Raw genomic sequence first — 12,119 nt, forward strand, 5'->3', positions numbered from 1 at the left:
CTGATTCAATCACGAAATTAATTGATCCAATTAATTTTTTAATTGAAACGTCTTCAATCACAGAAATGATAGTATCAATTAAAAAAATAATTGAAGGTCAATTAAACAATTAATTGATCCTATTAAAAAATTAATTGATGCTATTAATTTTAGTGATTGATTTTTGTTTCAATTAAGAATTTTGTTGAATCAATTAAAGTTTTAATTGAATATTTTTTAAAACTTAATTGGAAATTAATTAACTAACTTATAATAACCTTTTCCACAGTGTGACTCGGGGTATAAAAACATATTTGCGAAATTATTGCGGAAATCTTTCTCTCAAAGAGTACCGAGTTTAACAATAGAAATCGTTAGTCATGTAAGCAATTCATGACAGTCAGCTGGTCACGTAAGCAATTCATTTTTGTGCTGGTTGTGTCAATGAGCAAAAACTTAGTGATGAAAATAAATAAGTATATATGCCCGTAAGTTCGGCCAGGCCGAATCTTATGTACCCTCCACCATGGATTGCATACAAACTTTTACTAAAGACTGTCATCCACAATCGAATTACTTGTGTTGCGGTAACACTTGCCGATGGCAAGGTATCTTAAAACTTCTTAGCACCGTCTTTTCAATTGTAAGTTAGTCCATACGGGGTATATATTAAACAAAAAAGGAAAATTAAATACGAATATAATTGACAAAATTTTCTATATAAATAAAATTTTGACAAATATTTCTATAGAAATAAAATTTTGACAAAATTTTCTATAGCAATAAAATTTTGACAAAATTTTCTATAGAAATAAAATCTTGACAAAATTTTCTATAGAAATAAAATTTTGGTAGATTATTTTTGGGGATCGGCTATATATAACTATAGACAGATATGGACCATGGCATGGTTGTTAGCGGCCATATTTGTATTTGTATCCATATACTCGCGGATCGGGTGAATTTTGCTCTTCCAAGGGGCTCCGGAGGTCAAATCTGGGCATCGGTTTATATGGGGGCTACATATAATTATGGACCGATATGGACCAATTCCTGCATGATGGTTAGAGACTATATATTAACACCACGTACCAAATTTCAACCGAATCGGATAAATTTTGCTCATCCATGAGGCTTCTCCGAAAGGCAAACCGGGTGATCGGTTTATATGGGGGCTATATATAATTATGGACTATATATAATTATGGACCAATTTTTGCATGGTCGTTAGAGACCATATACTAACACCATGTACCAAATTTTAGCCGCATCGGATGAAATTTGCTTCTCTTAGAGGTTCTGCAAGCCAAATTTGGGGGTTCGTTTATATGGGGGCTATACGTAAAAGTGGACCGATATTTTTTTGCAATACCATCCGACCTACATCAATAACGACTACTTGTGCCAAGTTTCAAGTCGATAGCTTGTTTCGTTCGGAAGTTAGCGTGATTTCAACAGACGGACGGACATGCTCAGATCGACTCAGAATTTCACCACGACCCAGAATATAAATACTTTATGGGGTCTTAGAGCAATATACCCTCCTATAGTGGAGGGTATAAAAAAAAATTAAAATAGAAAAGTGACGCTTTTTATGTCGTATTAGTCGTTTTATATTGCTTACAGTTAGTTGGACGCACTATTCAAATTTTGCTTTGGAATAATCGAAGTTTCAAAACACATTTCGCAAATATGATCTTAGTATTAGGCTTTAGGGTAGATTTTAAACATTCTGAAATTTCAGCAGCAGTACTGAGACCGAGATAAATCACCGCAGTAAAACTTTTTGGTCTTTTGGATCCTTTCTATGCAAGAAGGTCATGTATACCATTGCACCACGGTTGCTCCTATTGCACCACGCACAGTGGTTCCAAATCGCTTGTTTTTGGAAATAATTCTGCAACTTTGGACGGTGGAGTCGTTGAAATTCCCAAACTTGTAAACCATGTGAAATATTTTCTGTTCTACTTTTGGCAACACTGGATACCATCATTACATGAAATAGCTGATACGCGATGTCAGAGGATATCCTTTGGTTATGGTGGCGCATGTGTCAGTGTCCAATCTAGACGAGTGGACCGACCATACACTTAATCAAGGCAATGCAATATCGTGGACACATATCAGTGACACTTGCATCTTGATTGACGCGCTTATTCAATGCGTTGACATAATGATCGACATGAAATGGGAATAATGCCGATCGCCACTATATACCGCTCAGACACCACCAACGAAAGCGATGTGCGCCAGTGTAGAAAAGGGTTTTTTATTTTGAATTGTATAGTGTTTGATTGGGATATACTGCGATAAGCAAAACCACAAACAACTCAAAAATAAAATATAAAAGAATAGAATGGGAAATTGCATAACACAATAAAGATTTTTCGGCTACACCACCAAAAAAAATCAAGGCATCTTAAATCTTCTTAACATTGTCTTCTAAATTGTAAGTTAGTCCATATAGACTCAATGTTCGATGAAAAAGGTAGATTCAATGTCTACGTAATCCACTTTCGTTCTTAATCGGCCTATATGGAGGTGTCATATATTTATGAATCGATATGGATTAATTTTTGCAATTTTTGCTGGTTATTAAAGGGCATATATTTATATCAAATACTAAATTTCAATAGGATCGAATGAACTTTGCTCCTCCGTACAGTTTAAGAAGTCAAATCTGGGCATTGGTTACATGGGGGCAATGGATAAGTTCGTTTTTATACCCTCAACCATAGGATGGGGGTATGTTAACTTTGTCATTCCGCTTGTAACACGTCGAAATATTGCTCTAAGACCTCTTAAAGTATATATATATATATATATATATATATATATATATATATATATATATATATATATATATATATATATATATATATATATATATATATATATATATATATATATATATATATATATATATATATATATATATATATATATATATATATATATATATATATATTCTGGGTCGTGGTGAAATTCTGAGTCTATCTAAGCATGTCCGTCCGTCTCTTAAAATCACGCTAAATTCCGAACGACGCAAGCTATCGACTTGAAACTTGGCACAAGTAGTTGTTATTGATGTAGGTCGGATGGTATTGCAAATGGGCCATATCGGACTACTTTTACGTATAGCCCCCATATAAACCGATCCCCAGATTTGACCTCCAGAGCCTCTTGGAGGAGCAAATTTCATTCGCTCCGGTTGAAATTTCGTACGTAGTGTTAGTATATGGTCTCTAAAATTGGTCCATATCGGTCCATAAATATGTATAGCCCCCATATAAATCGATACCCAGATTTGACTTTCGGAACCTGTTGGAGGAGCAAAATCCATCCGATTCGGATGAAATTTGCTACATTGCGCTAGTATAGGGCCGCTAACAGCCATGCAAAAATTGGTCCTTATCGGTCTATAGTTATATATGAGGGCGGTTCGGAAAATTCTTAGCCTATCAATGAAAGAGAATAGTTAGTTTTTCAAAAATATTTTTATTTTTCAATATAATCTCCTGAAACTTCAATACACTTAGTCCAACGCTTTTCTAGCAATACTAACCCTTGATTTTCCTCAAGGTCTTCAAAATAGTGGTTTACAACTGTAATTGCATCTTCATTTGAGGTAAAACGCTTGCCAACAAGGATTTGTTTTTAGATATGGGAGCAATTAAAAGTCACTGGGAGCTAAATCAGAAGAATAAGGTGGGTGGTCAAGCAACTCGTACTTTAATTCGTTGATTTTAGCCATTGTTAAAACACTCTTGTGCGCTGGTGCGTTGTCTTGATGAAACATTTTATTTCTATAGAAAATTTTGTCAAAATTTTATTTCTATAGAAAATTTTATTTCTAACGAAAAGTTTGTCAAAATTTTATTTCTATAGAAAATTTTGTCAACATTTTATTTCTATAGAAAATTTTATGAAAATTTTATTTCTAAAAAAATTTTGTCAAAATTTTATTTCTATAGAAAATTTTGTTAAACTGAATTATATACGTATATAATCGGCCTTTCTTTGTTTAATATATGTCCCGCAATTTAGAAGACGATGTTAAGAAGTTTTAAGATACCTTGTCATGGGCAAGTATTACCACAACCCAGGTACTTCAATTGTGGATGACAGTCTTATGTTGGAGGGCACATAAGATCGGCATGGCTGATTTTACGGCCGTATATACTTGTTTGCTTGGTAGTTAATTTTGAAGAATGTTTCAGAGTTATTAAAGCCAAGACCTTAGTCTGACAAAATTTTCTTTCATGTAAAGATACCCATTTGAAGTCAAATCACTTAGCCATAAGGACAAAACGAGTTCATTGAAACATTTATCGACTTTTGGACAAGGAAAATAACTTTACATCAGAGAAATACATTTTCTATGGTAAGCAAAATTAGCATTCATTGGCATTGGCCTCACGACAATATTTTGTTTTTTTTTTTTAAGATCTTAATGGGAAATATTTTGATAAAGAAAATAAAGTGATTTTCGATGATTTATATTTGTTTTTATTCCCTAATCCCCGAAATATAAAAGGCAGCCCTCGTACGAAGAAGGGTTAATGGAGAATGTTTCGTTAAAATAACGAAGAGAATTCTTTCAGTGTATGAAAAGCCTAGGAAATATTCACCCAATTTGTACTTTACACACAACGCGTATATGGACAGACAGACGGCCGAATATGCTGGGCATAAAAATATTATGGTCATATTTTGAATTGTGGCTAATCACAACAAGTTTGTTCTTCGAATATGTTTACGCCAAACCTATTTCTTTCAAGCGTGCAATTGATATTGCCTTGTACTCTATTATCAATTCTCCGCGCTATTTTGCTCTCGACACAATTATCCATGCCTACTATGCATGAGTGTATGCCTAGAGAGAGAGACAGTCACGCAGTTAGGTTACTTCTTAGGTTCTTTATCATCAAGATGGAAATTATGAGACATTCGATATTAGCACTTGCACGCCATAGATACAGTCATTTCTCTCTACGCTCGCTCATTAATCGCCAGCGGAAGTCTCCTCTGCTAACTGCCTCTATAGGCATGGTTTTTATGCGTCTTTGTAACAATTGGTGGTGCATGTTTGATTTCCAACAACCAATAAATTTCGTAGACTATCTGACATTTAATTTGTACTCAAGAGCGTGTAGTTGTCGGCCAAAAGAAGTGTTTATGATCGAATTAGGTAAAAATTATAAAAAAAGCGAACGCAAGCTATAACAACGCACACACACTCACACATTTTATTGGATTTTATTGCCGACAATATCATTAATTAAGATATGATATGGGAAATTGAAAACAATGTGAGTGAGCATTAACTGCAAGAGAGGGGGTGGGGGCTATGTTTTCGTTAGTAATTCTGCTAATTCTCATATTATTTTTGATTTAGGGGATAGGTAATAAACGAAACAGTATTTAAAGCGATAATATAGTGATTGCAATCACATGGATGATTTAGAGACTCATGCGAAATGCATCGCACTCAACCTTAAATAAGCCTGGCTTATTTATAGTGGGATAAGAGACCAGGGATGGAAAATGCCGTACTATAGTACTTTTTTCAATACTTTTTCACCCTGGTCAGTACCGTAGTACCCCACGAATGATTTAGTAACTTTTGTGTAGACTTTTTTAGCCGGTATCAGATATATGGTATAATAGTTATGAGAAAATATTATTGTCTTTAAATTTAGGGCATGTATTTTTGAAATGAGCATCGTTAAAATAAAGGAAATAATTTTTGATTTAAAGTCATAATGTTTATATAAACTGAATTATTGCATTTTTGGATTAAAGATAAAAAGCTTCAACTATAGGCTGGTACTTATTTTGAGGATTTTGTGTCTTTCATTTAAATTTGTGTTTGAAATTAAAAAAATATATACTTGTTAATTTGAATTATCTTTTTATTTATACACGAAGAGTTGTGTTGATTTTTCCCAAAAAGTGAATAAAAATTAGATAAATTAGATCTTTATGTTATTTTTAATTTAATAAGGCCTAAATTTAAAGCTAGATAGCTTCTTAAAAATTTCTCGGAATCAATGCCAAAATATGTAAAAGAAAGTCATAATCTTGGAATCCAATTAAACTTTTTTTGAGTGTAGTTTTAAGGAAAGGTAGATCCGAAAAAATGTCCATTTTATTGAAGAAGGTCGGAATCAATACCAAAATACTGAAGGTAAAGTCAAATTCTTTGGATCCAAGTGACCTTTTTTTAGTATAAGGCCGTATTTAGGCCACTGTAGGTCACCCAAACACACCGGAGTTTGTGAACAGGGGATTTAAAAAAAGTTAAAGATTTTTAACGCCTCTTATTTGGAACAAGGGATATCATACAAAGATCTCTCCATATGACCGGAAAATGAGAAGGATAAAATAGTCTTTGCACTGAAAAAAATATTGTCGTGAGGTCAAAGATTTCATGTCTTTAAAATACGAATGCAAATTTTGCTTAGCATAGAAGACGCATTACTCTAACATAAAGTTTTTTTCTTTGTCCAAAAGTCGATAATCTTTTCAATGAAGTCGTAATGTCCTTATAATTAAGTGATTTGACTTAAAAATGGGTATCATAACATGAACAAAAAATGTTTGGGCTAAGGTCAACTTGACTTTAATAATTCAGAAAAATTCTTTAAATTTAATGAATTTGTCTTTAAATTTGTTGCCTTTTTGCGTCTTGAATATAAAGCAAAAAATCTTTCAAATTTAGGACATGTTTTTCTAAACTTTTAAAGATGTTTAAAGATGTTTTTTACTTGAAACATAGCATAATTTCTACTGGATATCGAGTCTTAATTTGGAAAATAAAGTTGTCCTTATCTCGTTTTTAAAGGAATTTGATAGCATATGAAGAAAATAAGCTGAGAAAGCGAAAAATTAAAATTTGCTTCCTACACGGTTGAAAAAAACTGTTTTTCATATGTTTGGCTATAAACATTATATGTTTGGATCACAAATTTTTAAACACAATATTTTTGAGTGCAAGCATATAATGTTCATAAACTAGCATAACATGTTTGGGACATATATGTTAATATGTTAGAACATATTATGTTTGGGACATAAAATGTTTGTAAATATAATATGCTTGGATGCAAACATATATTAATTTAGAAATAGCCTATAAACATATATGTGTTTAGTAGCTTGGAGCGCTATTTAACAGGGAGCGATATTGAATTAAGTTGGTGGTTGTTGCTTGTTATTACAAAATTAACATTTTATTTTTCCTTGGGCAATTGATCAGCTACTTCTTTGATCCTTACAAACTGTGTGGTCCGCTGTTCGAATCCCCGTCCGGCAAAAGGTAAAATTAAAATAAAAAAATCATACAATTGAATAATTTCTTCTACAATGTTTGTATTACAAAAAAAGGTGCTAAGAACTAAAAAATCTCGTGGAAGTGAGAAAGATGTGGGGGAATATACAATTGGGCAGAAACAAAATTTTGAGCATTCAGGTCGAAAACCTATGTTGTTAGCACCTATATTACCTGTTTATTTTCATAATTCATTATGATTGTAAATATATAAATAAATAAATAAAATTTTGAGCACAATATTGTTTGGGAGAATTTTTTTTAAGCATATAATATTTTTGGGTGCAAAATGCTTCCAAACATATTATATGTTCACATAATAACATATTGTTTTTTGGAAGACAACATTATTGAATTTGGATGCAAAAATACAAAATGTTTGGAACTTAGACTACCCAAACATATATTGTTTAGACCAATATGCTTTCAAACATATTATATATTGGAAGAGATCAAACATATAAATGTTTGGGCAATACCCAAAAATGTATATGCTTGAAGCAAAATATGTTTGGGAGTATATGTTACAGAAGCGATTTTTTGTGAGCGTGTAGAAGCAAGTACACAAAACCCAAATTTAAAAGAGAATTGTGTCTTAAAAGTATCCTTACTTGTATTCTCCGCTTCTTTGGCTCGGAATCAATATCAAATTTTTTAAAATAAAGACAAAATCTTTGGAATCGGGCATGCTTTTTTTTTAGTGTGTACAGTAGGTGACCGAACACTCCCACAGCTAATCCCATATCCGTATGTGACATTAAAACTCCTGGATTATATTGTTTGGGAACAAAGGGGAGAGAAAAAATGGGAAATACATCAGGTAATTTGGGTCCGATTCTATTTAGCCTCTTTATAAATGATTTAACACGTACTTTAAAAATATTCTTTTGTTCTATTGTAAACTGAAGACGTGAAAATCTTTAGCAGAATTTGCTGCAACATGATCTTGACAGCTTCTCCTCCTGGTGTAATGTGTCTTTAGTGCTGCTAAATATTAAAAAAATGTAAATGAATGGCTTTTTATAGAATCAAATACTTTCCTATTACATATAAGCTTAATAGCCAGGAACTGGAAATAGTGGATTCTTTTCTTAATCTGGGTATCCTCTTGGATCATAGATTAAATTTTAGGCGACATATATGTATGATGGTTAATAAAGCTCTTAGTTCTCTCGGATTTATGAAACGATGGAATAAGGAAATTTCTGACCCTCTAATAATTAAAAAGTTGTATGGATCTGAGTCACCGTGGTGCAATGGTTAGCATGCCCGCCTTGCATACACAAGGTCGTGGGCTCGATTCCTGCTACGACCGAACACCAAAAAGTTTTTCAGCGGTGGATTATCCCACCTCAGTAATGCTGGTGACATTTCTGAGGGTTTCAAAGCTTCTCTAAGTGGTTTCACTGCAATGTGGAACGCCGTTCGGACTCGGCTATAAAAAGGAGGTCCCTTGTCATTGAGCTTAACATGGAATCGGGCAGCACTCAGTGATAAGAGAGAAGTTCACCAATGTGGTATCACAATGGACTGAATAGTCTAAGTGAGCCTGATACATCGGGCTGCCACCTAACCTACCTAACCTTGTATGGATCTGTAATTTTGGATCCCACTTACACTGTTTATTGGTTGTACAAGACATAATATTGAAAACTGCTCATTACCACCATGAAAAATTTCATGGATAATATGAAATATTTTCTTTATAAAGTTAATTATTCATTATACGGTCGTTTTCATGTATGTAGCTCCGTTAGGCTTTAACTGTCAGTTAACAGAAAGTAAATTGCAAATATCTTTTCTCCAGTTAACTTTAACTGAAAAATTTCTAGCAGTTAAGCTCCTAACTGGCATATAAAACGTATATAGACAAGATGACAGCTATGTCCATAGATCGGTTTAAAAATTAGTTAACTAACGTAACACTAGCGGAGCTTCATGAAAATGGGGGGATAGTAAGAAAAAAGTCACTGTACTTATGAAAATGTTAAGCATACTTAAGTACAACAGACATTCTATATTCTCAAGAATCGATGGTTTATTCGAATTATGAATTTAATATTATATGAGTGCTTCAATCAAACCTTTTTCCAATTCGGAACTTAACGCAATGCAAAATGCATTCCTTAAATTAAATTTTATTTTGAATTTCTTTTCTGACTAAACTGCATTGGAAATATAAATCCCTATGACCCAATAGTTTCCATTCATTTATTAGCTGTTTGCTTTTGTAGAACATCCACCCGCCCCAGAGGATACCAAATACAAATGCACTTTATATTAAATTTCAAGATGGCGCCAAAGAAAAATGATATGTCATAATTTGTTGGCATTTTTGGGTTTCCTTTCGAAATCAAACAACAAATTCTCGAAATCTAAAAAGTTGTAAAACCATACTCGTGCAGTAGCAATAACAACAACAACTTAGGCAGTCACAATGGATTGTTATAATTTTTAGGGGGCGTCTTAGATTTCCTTTTTAGATTCATTTTCATTTTTGTTTTTGTTTGTTTTGCAAGTACATTCCATATTTTTTTCATTCGATTTTGTTGGTTTGTTGCAAAAGAAACTGTTGACATTAGCGTAAATTAGTTTGATGTTAGCGGAGACACAAATCTACACTACATTCCTTAAAGAGTATATAAGGGTGTACCAAGAATAATGAAAATTAATTTTGTTTTTGGTATTTATAAATAATGTAATCTGTTTTACTTTTTTTCGTAGGAAATCTAAAATTTTCAACGATGGGTTAACATTACCTGATGATTTAAGAAGGTGGTCCCAGGTAGTATTGTGTACCGCATTTACAGATTCTATATAGACAGTAAGCACCTAAGTGAGCCAAAAATATTCGGCTTTAACTATACCTAAAGTTATTAGCGTATCCTAGCCGAAATTTGTTCAGTAGCATTTTATGTATCCCGACATTTCCTGTGCACCGAAAGAAAAAGCGTTCGTCACATTGACGATTGAGTTTCATCAATGCGTTTTCGTCTATGCGATGAAAAGTTTCGTCCATGGGAGTATTTCGGTAGTCCACGTGACGAAATCAATCATCAAAGTCAATTTTTGTTCTTTTCATAGTTCGTCACATTGATGATCTAGTTTCGTCTATGAGACGAAATTATTTTCTTCCCGATTCAGCGAAAGTTAACCAACATTAACATTTGATTTAAATTAATTTCGTTTATATGAAGTCCCAATATATGAATTACACATATTAATAGAAGTTGGACAAAAGTTTTAAGTGTTTTATTTTCATGATGTATCAAGGATGCTGGTTTTCGTCAATGCGATGAAAGAATCTTCAAATTGATGAAACACACTCTTCTCTGAAATGTGTATCAAAAAATCTCAATGCTAACTAAAACATAAAACGATATACGGTGTATATAGTATATAGATGTTTGTAATTTACATTTTTCCATTAGTACTAAAGTGAAACACCTAAAAGTCGTATCAATAGTCAATGGGACGAAACAGTGTTCAATGTGATGATAAAATTCATACGTTCTGTAGATGTGTGTTTATTTCTCTACCTAAAAAACACACACACAACCAAATGCGTTTGCTACGTTTTGTTTTTAAAATAACTGTACACAGCTTTTATTAGTGAGAGCTAAGTTATTTTTGTTGGATATTTTATGCTCTCTCCAGATTTAACTTAACTCAAACGAGTATTTGAGCAAACATTTGTTCACATGTTTGTCTTTAAGTTGGCTTCCAAGACATATGAGAACAATAAAAGTCGTCAAATTGACGAAAATAGTAATCAAATAGACGAAAAGTTGCATCTACTCCGTTAACATGTATTTAAATACTAATGCAATAACACATCCATACGTAGTTGTGTGGTAGAAATATTGTTTTTTTTTTTCTTTGCGGTAAGAACATTTCAAATGGTTCCTCTCAGTTGTTGAGTTTAGTTCAAAGTGTAAAGGTGGTCGCGCGTGCCGAAAATAAAGGGCTAATGCTTAAAGATGTGAAAGTGAAAAGAAAAACAAAAATGTGAGTAAAAATAAAAAAACATGAAGTGTTATATATGGAAAAAAAAAAATTTAACCAAAATGACGACTTTTTTATTTGTTGGTCAATTTTTTTTTAACATTTATATGTTATATGTTTATGGAAGTATTTCTAAATTTACAGATAAATGCCGCAACATTTTTCGTTCTGTGAAAACCGAATACGGATAAAGAAATTAAAGAATAAAGATTAATTGGATGAGCAAACAATTCAAAACGAAAAGGAACAGTTGGCCACAAAAAGGGTGAGTTAAATTTTGTTCTAAAAAGATCAAATATATTTTACAATAATTTAAAATTTCATTTTTTAAATTCTTCTTTATAATTTTTTTACTCCACAGGATGAACCCATAAAACTTTTCATCCTTGGTGATCTAAACACTAATTAAGGTAACAGAATGTTTGTGTGTCTAGATGGTCAATTTATCAAAATCAACAGCTTTGGTAGATGTGTATGAACAATTTTGTATACGTTTTTACTTCGTTAGTTGTACATATTTCAAATAAATAAAATTTAAATTTAATTAAGATAAAAAACAATATGGTTCTTTATTAAAAGTGTCGTAGAAAATATTTCTAATAATCAATTTATCAATTTGATGTTTACATCGTATTGATGAATCTTTTACATCATATTGATGAATGGAATACGTCAAATTTAGGGAAAGAGTTCATCGCTATGACGATGGCGTTTGTAGCGATGACGAACGAGAATCGTACTTTTGAAGAATTGCATCATCGCATGGATGAAAGAGAATAATCGCAGATACGAAAAATATAAT

The 12,119-nt window shown here is 32.4% G+C and overlaps 1 long non-coding RNA gene across 1 annotated transcript; it reads left to right on the forward strand.

Moving 5' to 3' along the window:
• The first annotated feature begins 11,103 nt into the window (after positions 1-11,103).
• Positions 11,104-11,856, forward strand: LOC142228236 (uncharacterized). Its single transcript, XR_012720103.1, has 3 exons — positions 11,104-11,320; positions 11,462-11,582; positions 11,679-11,856. It is a non-coding gene; the product is annotated as an uncharacterized LOC142228236 (long non-coding RNA).
• Positions 11,857-12,119: the final 263 nt, after the last annotated feature.

Source organism: Haematobia irritans, chromosome 3, assembly GCF_050003625.1.
Source record: "Haematobia irritans isolate KBUSLIRL chromosome 3, ASM5000362v1, whole genome shotgun sequence".
Lineage (NCBI taxonomy): Eukaryota > Metazoa > Arthropoda > Insecta > Diptera > Muscidae > Haematobia > Haematobia irritans.